We start from the raw sequence: 16,559 nt of genomic DNA, 5'->3' as shown, positions 1-16,559 counted from the left end.
TTAGTCTCTAGAATGTAGTCTCTACCAAAATGCAGAAGTTGAATATTTGCCATTTCTTTCGATACCTTTTGAAAATCTATACTGAAGTTTTATTTATTTATGCTAACACAAAATTATGCTACGTGATATGGAAAGAAAAACGCATTCTTTGTGGAACACAATACAAATTTTGGATCTATTCTTCTGAAATTTATTAGCTGTTTTCTGCTTCCCTTTTCTTCAAACTTTGTAATTACATATTGTTATCATAGGTATTGAAAAATCTCATATAATTTTAAACATTATTTAATTTTTTTTTTCAAATTGATTGCTATTTAGTAATTATATAAAAGAGTGTTGAATAAATTAAAACACCCAAGTTTCACACCACCGAAAATGTCATTTTACAATAATTGAAATAAATCAATTTTTGTTCTTTTTTAAGATTATTAAAATAATAATAGCAATAAAACCACAAATCAAATATCATTATTCTTTATTATACCCATATATTACAAGTATATATGCTCGTGTAAGTATATGTTTAATAGGTATTTTGTATTGTAAATTGAAAAAGAAATCATGTTAAAAAATAATTATAAATCAAACTAACAAATCGTCACGAATATGCAAGATTGTCACTCTTTCATTACGTATATACCACAACAAATGGTTGAAAATTGTAAAAAAAAAGAAAATTGAATTTAAAAATAAAAGGATGAAAAAAAAAAACTGCGAAATTTTACAATAGAAAAATGTCAAGGATAGTTGAAAACCTTTTGTTTCTTTTTCAAAGCTTTATCAATTTTTCTCATTTTGTTTTTATACTCGTATAGTTTTTGTTGTATACTCAGACTTTTAACGCATACTAAAATTTATTTGTAAGTACGAAAATAGAGTCAAACTCACCTGAAAAATTGGAAATGTAAGCTAATGGAGTAAAGAACTACCAATTGATTTATTGAATTTTGAATTTTTTTTTTTATAATTGAAAATGAGAAATGAAATTATTTTGAAAATATGCATTTAATCGTATGAACCATTAGTTTACAAAATAATATAAAATTAAAAAAAAAAATGGAGTCAAAACAGAGGTTTGTAAGGTAGAACATTTGCTTTATATGCAATATTTGAGGGCTTTTAAATAAAATAAAGTTTTATTTACACTTTCCGTTTAAGATCATACACCGTGTAGAAGCATTATTATACATTCATACACCTAGTTATTGAACAATATTTATTATACACTCTTGAGTATAAGTTGAGTAATGGTCGAATTATATGAACAATTAAGCCGGTAGAAATGTTAAGTTATATTTTTTGACAAGGCGACATCTTTAGTTTCTTCTTTGTATTTGTACAGAAATTTGCTAAAGTCCTAAGAAATTACAGCTTATATAGATCAAAATGGCAAAAAAAAGTTGTGCTAACTAAATTAATAAATCATAAATATCTAGCAAACCGTTGCCATTACTTACTTCTAAAGTTTTTCGTAAAAGAAGAAAATTATGTTAAATATTTTAAGAAAAGCTTAAAAGAAAAATAGATTTTGTGGAATTGAAAATTTTTTGAGATTTTAAGGTCTTTTTTTAAATAAACTAAACAATAATTTTCATTTAAAGTTGTAGGTGGGTACAAGTCACCTTTTTAAAATTTGGTAAAATTTTTAAATTAAAATAAGTAAAATACAAATTATATAATGGTAAGACATTTGAAGTAGCGAAATCTATTGGTAATATTTATAACTAACCAATATATTAAAATTTTTTTTAAACCTCAATGTTACATTTGATTATTTTTTCATTTTGAATATTTTAAGTTCCCTTTGCCCTTCTTTATTCGCATTTTCATGTAAAATATTTTAAAAGTTTGACAGCTTTAGATTATTTTTTTTTTTCATTTTAAAAGACACCAAATCTCATTTAGCGAATCAAATTCATTCAAGTGTAATAATTCTTTTATATCTGATTACTATTATAATCCTTCTTTAAATATAGCTATATTGCTTTTATTATTCTTACTATATAACCTCCCAATATAGAAATGTCACCTATCAATATATTATTATGTAGTATACATACATAAATTATTTAACTGTTGTGCACACACAGACAATTTAGAACGTCTCTTTATTTCTTTATTAAGAAGATTTTCAACAAAATTTAGAAAAATGTTTTTATTTGTTTATCACTGTCATGTCCGTTCATCAGTACGTTTGTTTACAAAAATTTACGTTTTAATTGAGAGCTCCTCCCCTCGTCTGTCATGTTTTATTTTCTTGAACTAAACAAAATTTGAATTCTTACTAAGTTAGTTATTCTTTTTAAATTTTTGTGGCGATTTCAGTTCTAATATATTTTTGTCAAAAAAGGGTTTTGTCTCTTAACTTACTTAATTAGCGCAATTTATCAGACGTCCGTTACTTAGGTCAATAGTTTAGCACATCGCAATTTAAAAGATTATTATAAAATTAAATTACACAAAAGTTTAGATCTAAAAGTACCCTTACTAAGAGTAGGGTACAATACCAAAGAATTAGAATTAACACAACGTAACCGGATTTTCTCTATCATAATCAGTAAAATGATAGCGAATATTAAACAATTCAACAGGTCTAAGATTCAGTATAGTATCTTTAATAGAAATCTGCATAAACAATGAAGGAGCCACAATGGTCACCGACACAAGCTGATGGATAAACACTATCTATGTTTAATTTTATCTAACTATTTTGTCTTAATTTTCTCTACTTTCTAATTTATGATCTCATCCCAAAAATATGCAATGCGTGAATATGAAATACGACTTTAAATACAAAAACAAATTGGTTTTATTTGTCTAAGGAAAATGTGCTTTTTTACAATGTCCTGGTTTAATTCAAATTTATTTTCATATAAATTTAAAAATTTACTATATAAGCTTCTGGGGAACATGCTATACGATTAGATTACGTTTTACATACATATACATATAAAAGATGAATAGTATAATGGAATCAATTCAAAATAAACTTTCTGAATTTGAACTTGAAAAAGAAATTTTTAATATGTGTAAAAATAAATTTTCCATATTATATTATGAGAAAAGAAAAAAAGTTATCGTTTTATCGTTTCATTTATTCTAATAATCCTTTTATTTTTTGTCTCTATTTTTTATAATTTATTTTTATTAGTCAGGTTATTAGTTATATTTTCCATGTTTTCCGCTAATATTAATATATAATTAACCCAATATTATTCTATATAATATTATTTGTTCACTCTTCTAATGTTTAGTTGTATATAAAATGTAAAATATCTTTTATATATTGTTGCGGTATGGCGCTATAAATTATATTATTTTAATGATAGTATGTATATTTTGTATATATGTAGTTATAGTTGATGATTCATATTATAACTAGTCGTGTGTGCTTGCATTGCAAGCCTTGCAAGTATGATGCCTGTAGTTTTGAAATTGTGTTCCATTCTGTGGCTGAGATATTTTAAGTTTACTTTATTTCTTCAAAAACACACCCATAATATACATATAGATATGTTTTTTCCTGATAAATAATAAGATAAAACTTAAAACTTAAAATAAAAAAGTTCTGAGAAATAATTACCCAAAAATACATAATTAAACAAATAATTAGTTCCTTTGAAATCTAATACCTTTTGAGTAATTTATTTTAAAACTTCACTTTGAGTTATGTCGCATAAAATCGTAAAATACCTTCTACAATAAACACTTTTAGCCATAAATTATTGTTAATTATAAACTACAATTCATGCACGTATGTATTTGGAGTTTATAATACATGCGAATAAAACGCGTGACTGTAGAATGAGTTAACACCAATACTAACGTATATAGGGTAATACGTATTGCATACGATTTCTATGCGAAAAGTCTCAGGTTCGAACCCTGCAAAATGCGATTTGCCAGATCAACTTTTTTTATTGATAATTTTATTTTTTTTTTAAATAAAATTAAAAAACCTTCACCCTTACCAAATCAATATCAGCGAGTTTCCGTTCTAAAAATTTTACCCTACTTGTAAAAAGTTTAATGCAATAGAATAACATTTTCTTATAAAATTTTACCCTAAAAATATATTGTCAAGGAGTTTAATGTAAACTTATGTTTTGCTTTCTAATACATGTTGCAACAGATCCCGAAAAGAATGCACAACTAAATTCATATGTACACACTTATTATAAAACAATGTAGATTTTATTAAAACAATTTTCTTAAGAAAGTTTTCATTTTTTGTTATAACTCACACTTCCAAAAATGAATTTATATACAATATTAATACTTCCAAAAGTAAGTAAAAAATTACCCCTACAGGATGTAAAACCATTTTGTAAAAAACGGTTACAAAACATCTTGGGAGGGGGTGAAGGGGGAGGGCGGGTGGAATTGTTGCTTTTTCTGGGACCCTGGAGGCAAAACTCTATCTAATGCCTTTTGTTCTATGTCTCTAGCCCTTCTAGAAGTACCCGTACTTTTTACCACCTGAGAAGTAGCTATATATATATAATGTAAAATATGATGGTTTTTGATGAGTTATACGATATATGAATAAAATATAGAATTATTAAGGGAAATTCAAGGTACTGCGTAGCCTAGTGGTTAGAGTGGTAGTCTCATAGCCAGAAGGTTATTGGATCAATGCTTGCCTGGATGTTGTATTTTTCTTTTTTTGGATTATTTTAAAATTTTTTTTTTTATTTTGTTTAAATTTTGTGTTTTATTTTTTTTTAATATATAAGTGATAAATGTTATATAAAAGTTTAAAGAAAATTTCCAAAAAAATATTCTTATAATAGTTTGGAAAAATTCGCAAAAATTTTAAGTACATAAATATGTATGTAGTATGTATATTTTTTTTAAAGCTTACTGAGGAATTTTTTTTAAGCTTTCTATGAATGTATATATGAATATATGTGTGTATGTATATATGAATGGATTAGAATTGAAGATTTTAAAATTTTTCGTTCCAACATATGAACGTATGTACATATGAATGTATTAGAATCGAAAATTAAAAAAGAAACAAAAACAAAATAATAATTTATGTATGTAAAAATATATGTATGTATGTATATATGAATACATGTGTGTATGTATGTATATATGAATGGATTAGAATTGAAGATTTTAAAATTTTTCGTTCCAACATATGAACGTATGTACATATGAATGTATTAGAATCGAAAATTTTGAAATTTTGCTGTTGGAAAAATTAGAAATAAAATTATTAACACAAACACACGTTATTATAAATGTATACCTAGTTTTTTTAAAACTGCGGGTGAACATATAGAAATAAATTTCTCAAATAAAGAAAAGGTTTAGGTTAAAATAAAATAATAATTGTATTCAAATATATATATGTACATATGAATGTAATTTTTTTAAATAAAGAAAAGGTTTAGGCAAAAACAAAATAATAATTTTATTCAAATATATGTATGTATATATAAATGTATTAAAATTTAGCATTTTACAGTTTTCCGTTTGGAACAATAAAAATAAAATTCTAACTACATACGTACATACATATATTCTGTATGTACATATATTTTTTTAAAGCTTGCTGACGAAACGTAATGTTCAAAACAATAACAAATGAAATATTAATATTCAGATGTCACAAAACATCTGATGTCTGATAAAAGCTGACATTTATTTACGTTAAGATTAATTCGTTTATCCGCAACAAAAATATGTGAGATCATTATATTTTCAAATATTATTTATTTCTCGGTTTGTGTTTTTAATAATAAAAATAACGTAAAACGTATCATTTATTTCTTGGTTTGTGTTTCTAATTATAAAAAGTATAAAAGAAAAACGTGCTTTTGTTATACAAAAATTTTTTCAGAAAATCTTAAAATAGAGCTATTTCGGGGCTAAAAAGTTCCAATGTCAGATTTTTCTGGGACCCTGGAGGCAAAACTCTATCTAATGCCTTTTGTTCCATGTCTCTAGCCCTTCTAGAAGTACCCGTACTTTTTACCACCTGAGAAGTAGCTATATATATATAATGTAAAATATGATGGTTTTTGATGAGTTATACGATATATGAATAAAATATAGAATTATTAAGGGAAATTCAAGGTACTGCGTAGCCTAGTGGTTAGAGTGGTAGTCTCATAGCCAGAAGGTTATTGGATCAATGCTTGCCTGGATGTTGTATTTTTCTTTTTTTGGATTATTTTAAAATTTTTTTTTTTATTTTGTTTAAATTTTGTGTTTTATTTTTTTTTAATATATAACTGATAAATGTTATATAAAAGTTTAAAGAAAATTTCCAAAAAAATATTCTTATAATAGTTTGGAAAAATTCGCAAAAATTTTAAGTACATAAATATGTATGTAGTATGTATATTTTTTTTAAAGCTTACTGAGGAATTTTTTTTAAGCTTTCTATGAATGTATATATGAATATATGTGTGTATGTATATATGAATGGATTAGAATTGAAGATTTTAAAATTTTTCGTTCCAACATATGAACGTATGTACATATGAATGTATTAGAATCGAAAATTAAAAAAGAAACAAAAACAAAATAATAATTTATGTATGTAAAAATATATGTATGTATGTATATATGAATACATGTGTGTATGTATGTATATATGAATGGATTAGAATTGAAGATTTTAAAATTTTTCGTTCCAACATATGAACGTATGTACATATGAATGTATTAGAATCGAAAATTTTGAAATTTTGCTGTTGGAAAAATTAGAAATAAAATTATTAACACAAACACACGTTATTATAAATGTATACCTAGTTTTTTTAAAACTGCGGGTGAACATATAGAAATAAATTTCTCAAATAAAGAAAAGGTTTAGGTTAAAATAAAATAATAATTGTATTCAAATATATGTATGTATATATAAATGTATTAAAATTTAGCATTTTACAGTTTTCCGTTTGGAACAATAAAAATAAAATTCTAACTACATACGTACATACATATATTCTGTATGTACATATATTTTTTTAAAGCTTGCTGACGAAACGTAATGTTCAAAACAATAACAAATGAAATATTAATATTCAGATGTCACAAAACATCTGATGTCTGATAAAAGCTGACATTTATTTACGTTAAGATTAATTCGTTTATCCGCAACAAAAATATGTGAGATCATTATATTTTCAAATATTATTTATTTCTCGGTTTGTGTTTTTAATAATAAAAATAACGTAAAACGTATCATTTATTTCTTGGTTTGTGTTTCTAATTATAAAAAGTATAAAAGAAAAACGTGCTTTTGTTATACAAAAATTTTTTCAGAAAATCTTAAAATAGAGCTATTTCGGGGCTAAAAAGTTCCAATGTCAGATTTTTCTGGGACCCTGGAGGCAAAACTCTATCTAATGCCTTTTGTTCCATGTCTCTAGCCCTTCTAGAAGTACCCGTACTTTTTACCACCTGAGAAGTAGCTATATATATATAATGTAAAATATGATGGTTTTTGATGAGTTATACGATATATGAATAAAATATAGAATTATTAAGGGAAATTCAAGGTACTGCGTAGCCTAGTGGTTAGAGTGGTAGTCTCATAGCCAGAAGGTTATTGGATCAATGCTTGCCTGGATGTTGTATTTTTCTTTTTTTGGATTATTTTAAAATTTTTTTTTTTATTTTGTTTAAATTTTGTGTTTTATTTTTTTTTAATATATAACTGATAAATGTTATATAAAAGTTTAAAGAAAATTTCCAAAAAAATATTCTTATAATAGTTTGGAAAAATTCGCAAAAATTTTAAGTACATAAATATGTATGTAGTATGTATATTTTTTTTAAAGCTTACTGAGGAATTTTTTTTAAGCTTTCTATGAATGTATATATGAATATATGTGTGTATGTATATATGAATGGATTAGAATTGAAGATTTTAAAATTTTTCGTTCCAACATATGAACGTATGTACATATGAATGTATTAGAATCGAAAATTAAAAAAGAAACAAAAACAAAATAATAATTTATGTATGTAAAAATATATGTATGTATGTATATATGAATACATGTGTGTATGTATGTATATATGAATGGATTAGAATTGAAGATTTTAAAATTTTTCGTTCCAACATATGAACGTATGTACATATGAATGTATTAGAATCGAAAATTTTGAAATTTTGCTGTTGGAAAAATTAGAAATAAAATTATTAACACAAACACACGTTATTATAAATGTATACCTAGTTTTTTTAAAACTGCGGGTGAACATATAGAAATAAATTTCTCAAATAAAGAAAAGGTTTAGGTTAAAATAAAATAATAATTGTATTCAAATATATATATGTACATATGAATGTAATTTTTTTAAATAAAGAAAAGGTTTAGGCAAAAACAAAATAATAATTTTATTCAAATATATGTATGTATATATAAATGTATTAAAATTTAGCATTTTACAGTTTTCCGTTTGGAACAATAAAAATAAAATTCTAACTACATACGTACATACATATATTCTGTATGTACATATATTTTTTTAAAGCTTGCTGACGAAACGTAATGTTCAAAACAATAACAAATGAAATATTAATATTCAGATGTCACAAAACATCTGATGTCTGATAAAAGCTGACATTTATTTACGTTAAGATTAATTCGTTTATCCGCAACAAAAATATGTGAGATCATTATATTTTCAAATATTATTTATTTCTCGGTTTGTGTTTTTAATAATAAAAATAACGTAAAACGTATCATTTATTTCTTGGTTTGTGTTTCTAATTATAAAAAGTATAAAAGAAAAACGTGCTTTTGTTATACAAAAATTTTTTCAGAAAATCTTAAAATAGAGCTATTTCGGGGCTAAAAAGTTCCAATGTCAGATTTTTCTGGGACCCTGGAGGCAAAACTCTATCTAATGCCTTTTGTTCCATGTCTCTAGCCCTTCTAGAAGTACCCGTACTTTTTACCACCTGAGAAGTAGCTATATATATATAATGTAAAATATGATGGTTTTTGATGAGTTATACGATATATGAATAAAATATAGAATTATTAAGGGAAATTCAAGGTACTGCGTAGCCTAGTGGTTAGAGTGGTAGTCTCATAGCCAGAAGGTTATTGGATCAATGCTTGCCTGGATGTTGTATTTTTCTTTTTTTGGATTATTTTAAAATTTTTTTTTTTATTTTGTTTAAATTTTGTGTTTTATTTTTTTTTAATATATAACTGATAAATGTTATATAAAAGTTTAAAGAAAATTTCCAAAAAAATATTCTTATAATAGTTTGGAAAAATTCGCAAAAATTTTAAGTACATAAATATGTATGTAGTATGTATATTTTTTTTAAAGCTTACTGAGGAATTTTTTTTAAGCTTTCTATGAATGTATATATGAATATATGTGTGTATGTATATATGAATGGATTAGAATTGAAGATTTTAAAATTTTTCGTTCCAACATATGAACGTATGTACATATGAATGTATTAGAATCGAAAATTAAAAAAGAAACAAAAACAAAATAATAATTTATGTATGTAAAAATATATGTATGTATGTATATATGAATACATGTGTGTATGTATGTATATATGAATGGATTAGAATTGAAGATTTTAAAATTTTTCGTTCCAACATATGAACGTATGTACATATGAATGTATTAGAATCGAAAATTTTGAAATTTTGCTGTTGGAAAAATTAGAAATAAAATTATTAACACAAACACACGTTATTATAAATGTATACCTAGTTTTTTTAAAACTGCGGGTGAACATATAGAAATAAATTTCTCAAATAAAGAAAAGGTTTAGGTTAAAATAAAATAATAATTGTATTCAAATATATGTATGTATATATAAATGTATTAAAATTTAGCATTTTACAGTTTTCCGTTTGGAACAATAAAAATAAAATTCTAACTACATACGTACATACATATATTCTGTATGTACATATATTTTTTTAAAGCTTGCTGACGAAACGTAATGTTCAAAACAATAACAAATGAAATATTAATATTCAGATGTCACAAAACATCTGATGTCTGATAAAAGCTGACATTTATTTACGTTAAGATTAATTCGTTTATCCGCAACAAAAATATGTGAGATCATTATATTTTCAAATATTATTTATTTCTCGGTTTGTGTTTTTAATAATAAAAATAACGTAAAACGTATCATTTATTTCTTGGTTTGTGTTTCTAATTATAAAAAGTATAAAAGAAAAACGTGCTTTTGTTATACAAAAATTTTTTCAGAAAATCTTAAAATAGAGCTATTTCGGGGCTAAAAAGTTCCAATGTCAGATTTTTCTGGGACCCTGGAGGCAAAACTCTATCTAATGCCTTTTGTTCCATGTCTCTAGCCCTTCTAGAAGTACCCGTACTTTTTACCACCTGAGAAGTAGCTATATATATATAATGTAAAATATGATGGTTTTTGATGAGTTATACGATATATGAATAAAATATAGAATTATTAAGGGAAATTCAAGGTACTGCGTAGCCTAGTGGTTAGAGTGGTAGTCTCATAGCCAGAAGGTTATTGGATCAATGCTTGCCTGGATGTTGTATTTTTCTTTTTTTGGATTATTTTAAAATTTTTTTTTTTATTTTGTTTAAATTTTGTGTTTTATTTTTTTTTAATATATAACTGATAAATGTTATATAAAAGTTTAAAGAAAATTTCCAAAAAAATATTCTTATAATAGTTTGGAAAAATTCGCAAAAATTTTAAGTACATAAATATGTATGTAGTATGTATATTTTTTTTAAAGCTTACTGAGGAATTTTTTTTAAGCTTTCTATGAATGTATATATGAATATATGTGTGTATGTATATATGAATGGATTAGAATTGAAGATTTTAAAATTTTTCGTTCCAACATATGAACGTATGTACATATGAATGTATTAGAATCGAAAATTAAAAAAGAAACAAAAACAAAATAATAATTTATGTATGTAAAAATATATGTATGTATGTATATATGAATACATGTGTGTATGTATGTATATATGAATGGATTAGAATTGAAGATTTTAAAATTTTTCGTTCCAACATATGAACGTATGTACATATGAATGTATTAGAATCGAAAATTTTGAAATTTTGCTGTTGGAAAAATTAGAAATAAAATTATTAACACAAACACACGTTATTATAAATGTATACCTAGTTTTTTTAAAACTGCGGGTGAACATATAGAAATAAATTTCTCAAATAAAGAAAAGGTTTAGGTTAAAATAAAATAATAATTGTATTCAAATATATATATGTACATATGAATGTAATTTTTTTAAATAAAGAAAAGGTTTAGGCAAAAACAAAATAATAATTTTATTCAAATATATGTATGTATATATAAATGTATTAAAATTTAGCATTTTACAGTTTTCCGTTTGGAACAATAAAAATAAAATTCTAACTACATACGTACATACATATATTCTGTATGTACATATATTTTTTTAAAGCTTGCTGACGAAACGTAATGTTCAAAACAATAACAAATGAAATATTAATATTCAGATGTCACAAAACATCTGATGTCTGATAAAAGCTGACATTTATTTACGTTAAGATTAATTCGTTTATCCGCAACAAAAATATGTGAGATCATTATATTTTCAAATATTATTTATTTCTCGGTTTGTGTTTTTAATAATAAAAATAACGTAAAACGTATCATTTATTTCTTGGTTTGTGTTTCTAATTATAAAAAGTATAAAAGAAAAACGTGCTTTTGTTATACAAAAATTTTTTCAGAAAATCTTAAAATAGAGCTATTTCGGGGCTAAAAAGTTCCAATGTCAGATTTTTCTGGGACCCTGGAGGCAAAACTCTATCTAATGCCTTTTGTTCCATGTCTCTAGCCCTTCTAGAAGTACCCGTACTTTTTACCACCTGAGAAGTAGCTATATATATATAATGTAAAATATGATGGTTTTTGATGAGTTATACGATATATGAATAAAATATAGAATTATTAAGGGAAATTCAAGGTACTGCGTAGCCTAGTGGTTAGAGTGGTAGTCTCATAGCCAGAAGGTTATTGGATCAATGCTTGCCTGGATGTTGTATTTTTCTTTTTTTGGATTATTTTAAAATTTTTTTTTTTATTTTGTTTAAATTTTGTGTTTTATTTTTTTTTAATATATAACTGATAAATGTTATATAAAAGTTTAAAGAAAATTTCCAAAAAAATATTCTTATAATAGTTTGGAAAAATTCGCAAAAATTTTAAGTACATAAATATGTATGTAGTATGTATATTTTTTTTAAAGCTTACTGAGGAATTTTTTTTAAGCTTTCTATGAATGTATATATGAATATATGTGTGTATGTATATATGAATGGATTAGAATTGAAGATTTTAAAATTTTTCGTTCCAACATATGAACGTATGTACATATGAATGTATTAGAATCGAAAATTAAAAAAGAAACAAAAACAAAATAATAATTTATGTATGTAAAAATATATGTATGTATGTATATATGAATACATGTGTGTATGTATGTATATATGAATGGATTAGAATTGAAGATTTTAAAATTTTTCGTTCCAACATATGAACGTATGTACATATGAATGTATTAGAATCGAAAATTTTGAAATTTTGCTGTTGGAAAAATTAGAAATAAAATTATTAACACAAACACACGTTATTATAAATGTATACCTAGTTTTTTTAAAACTGCGGGTGAACATATAGAAATAAATTTCTCAAATAAAGAAAAGGTTTAGGTTAAAATAAAATAATAATTGTATTCAAATATATATATGTACATATGAATGTAATTTTTTTAAATAAAGAAAAGGTTTAGGCAAAAACAAAATAATAATTTTATTCAAATATATGTATGTATATATAAATGTATTAAAATTTAGCATTTTACAGTTTTCCGTTTGGAACAATAAAAATAAAATTCTAACTACATACGTACATACATATATTCTGTATGTACATATATTTTTTTAAAGCTTGCTGACGAAACGTAATGTTCAAAACAATAACAAATGAAATATTAATATTCAGATGTCACAAAACATCTGATGTCTGATAAAAGCTGACATTTATTTACGTTAAGATTAATTCGTTTATCCGCAACAAAAATATGTGAGATCATTATATTTTCAAATATTATTTATTTCTCGGTTTGTGTTTTTAATAATAAAAATAACGTAAAACGTATCATTTATTTCTTGGTTTGTGTTTCTAATTATAAAAAGTATAAAAGAAAAACGTGCTTTTGTTATACAAAAATTTTTTCAGAAAATCTTAAAATAGAGCTATTTCGGGGCTAAAAAGTTCCAATGTCAGATTTTTCTGGGACCCTGGAGGCAAAACTCTATCTAATGCCTTTTGTTCCATGTCTCTAGCCCTTCTAGAAGTACCCGTACTTTTTACCACCTGAGAAGTAGCTATATATATATAATGTAAAATATGATGGTTTTTGATGAGTTATACGATATATGAATAAAATATAGAATTATTAAGGGAAATTCAAGGTACTGCGTAGCCTAGTGGTTAGAGTGGTAGTCTCATAGCCAGAAGGTTATTGGATCAATGCTTGCCTGGATGTTGTATTTTTCTTTTTTTGGATTATTTTAAAATTTTTTTTTTTATTTTGTTTAAATTTTGTGTTTTATTTTTTTTTAATATATAACTGATAAATGTTATATAAAAGTTTAAAGAAAATTTCCAAAAAAATATTCTTATAATAGTTTGGAAAAATTCGCAAAAATTTTAAGTACATAAATATGTATGTAGTATGTATATTTTTTTTAAAGCTTACTGAGGAATTTTTTTTAAGCTTTCTATGAATGTATATATGAATATATGTGTGTATGTATATATGAATGGATTAGAATTGAAGATTTTAAAATTTTTCGTTCCAACATATGAACGTATGTACATATGAATGTATTAGAATCGAAAATTAAAAAAGAAACAAAAACAAAATAATAATTTATGTATGTAAAAATATATGTATGTATGTATATATGAATACATGTGTGTATGTATGTATATATGAATGGATTAGAATTGAAGATTTTAAAATTTTTCGTTCCAACATATGAACGTATGTACATATGAATGTATTAGAATCGAAAATTTTGAAATTTTGCTGTTGGAAAAATTAGAAATAAAATTATTAACACAAACACACGTTATTATAAATGTATACCTAGTTTTTTTAAAACTGCGGGTGAACATATAGAAATAAATTTCTCAAATAAAGAAAAGGTTTAGGTTAAAATAAAATAATAATTGTATTCAAATATATATATGTACATATGAATGTAATTTTTTTAAATAAAGAAAAGGTTTAGGCAAAAACAAAATAATAATTTTATTCAAATATATGTATGTATATATAAATGTATTAAAATTTAGCATTTTACAGTTTTCCGTTTGGAACAATAAAAATAAAATTCTAACTACATACGTACATACATATATTCTGTATGTACATATATTTTTTTAAAGCTTGCTGACGAAACGTAATGTTCAAAACAATAACAAATGAAATATTAATATTCAGATGTCACAAAACATCTGATGTCTGATAAAAGCTGACATTTATTTACGTTAAGATTAATTCGTTTATCCGCAACAAAAATATGTGAGATCATTATATTTTCAAATATTATTTATTTCTCGGTTTGTGTTTTTAATAATAAAAATAACGTAAAACGTATCATTTATTTCTTGGTTTGTGTTTCTAATTATAAAAAGTATAAAAGAAAAACGTGCTTTTGTTATACAAAAATTTTTTCAGAAAATCTTAAAATAGAGCTATTTCGGGGCTAAAAAGTTCCAATGTCAGATTTTTCTGGGACCCTGGAGGCAAAACTCTATCTAATGCCTTTTGTTCCATGTCTCTAGCCCTTCTAGAAGTACCCGTACTTTTTACCACCTGAGAAGTAGCTATATATATATAATGTAAAATATGATGGTTTTTGATGAGTTATACGATATATGAATAAAATATAGAATTATTAAGGGAAATTCAAGGTACTGCGTAGCCTAGTGGTTAGAGTGGTAGTCTCATAGCCAGAAGGTTATTGGATCAATGCTTGCCTGGATGTTGTATTTTTCTTTTTTTGGATTATTTTAAAATTTTTTTTTTTATTTTGTTTAAATTTTGTGTTTTATTTTTTTTTAATATATAAGTGATAAATGTTATATAAAAGTTTAAAGAAAATTTCCAAAAAAATATTCTTATAATAGTTTGGAAAAATTCGCAAAAATTTTAAGTACATAAATATGTATGTAGTATGTATATTTTTTTTAAAGCTTACTGAGGAATTTTTTTTAAGCTTTCTATGAATGTATATATGAATATATGTGTGTATGTATATATGAATGGATTAGAATTGAAGATTTTAAAATTTTTCGTTCCAACATATGAACGTATGTACATATGAATGTATTAGAATCGAAAATTAAAAAAGAAACAAAAACAAAATAATAATTTATGTATGTAAAAATATATGTATGTATGTATATATGAATACATGTGTGTATGTATGTATATATGAATGGATTAGAATTGAAGATTTTAAAATTTTTCGTTCCAACATATGAACGTATGTACATATGAATGTATTAGAATCGAAAATTTTGAAATTTTGCTGTTGGAAAAATTAGAAATAAAATTATTAACACAAACACACGTTATTATAAATGTATACCTAGTTTTTTTAAAACTGCGGGTGAACATATAGAAATAAATTTCTCAAATAAAGAAAAGGTTTAGGTTAAAATAAAATAATAATTGTATTCAAATATATATATGTACATATGAATGTAATTTTTTTAAATAAAGAAAAGGTTTAGGCAAAAACAAAATAATAATTTTATTCAAATATATGTATGTATATATAAATGTATTAAAATTTAGCATTTTACAGTTTTCCGTTTGGAACAATAAAAATAAAATTCTAACTACATACGTACATACATATATTCTGTATGTACATATATTTTTTTAAAGCTTGCTGACGAAACGTAATGTTCAAAACAATAACAAATGAAATATTAATATTCAGATGTCACAAAACATCTGATGTCTGATAAAAGCTGACATTTATTTACGTTAAGATTAATTCGTTTATCCGCAACAAAAATATGTGAGATCATTATATTTTCAAATATTATTTATTTCTCGGTTTGTGTTTTTAATAATAAAAATAACGTAAAACGTATCATTTATTTCTTGGTTTGTGTTTCTAATTATAAAAAGTATAAAAGAAAAACGTGCTTTTGTTATACAAAAATTTTTTCAGAAAATCTTAAAATAGAGCTATTTCGGGGCTAAAAAGTTCCAATGTCAGATTTTTCTGGGACCCTGGAGGCAAAACTCTATCTAATGCCTTTTGTTCCATGTCTCTAGCCCTTCTAGAAGTACCCGTACTTTTTACCACCTGAGAAGTAGCTATATATATATAACTAGTCGTGTGTGCTTGCATTGCAAGCCTTGCAAGTATGATGCCTGTAGTTTTGAAATTGTGTTCCATTCTGTGGCTGAGATATTTTAAGTTTACTTTATTTCTTCAAAAACACACCCATAATATACATATAGAT

At 24.1% G+C, this 16,559-nt stretch overlaps 1 protein-coding gene across 1 annotated transcript in view; it reads left to right on the top strand.

Annotated features, from left to right (window-relative positions):
- The window catches only part of LOC129615901 (WW domain-binding protein 4), a 59,679-nt gene that overhangs the window by 25,090 nt on the left and 18,030 nt on the right, over positions 1-16,559 (top strand). The gene's annotated exons all lie outside the window — the stretch shown is intronic.

The sequence above is a fragment of the Condylostylus longicornis genome, unplaced genomic scaffold, assembly GCF_029603195.1.
Source record: "Condylostylus longicornis isolate FDR11 unplaced genomic scaffold, ASM2960319v2 ptg000153l, whole genome shotgun sequence".
NCBI lineage: Eukaryota > Metazoa > Arthropoda > Insecta > Diptera > Dolichopodidae > Condylostylus > Condylostylus longicornis.
Note: the sequence above shows the minus strand (reverse complement) of the source record. Positions and strands in the feature narration are given on the sequence as shown.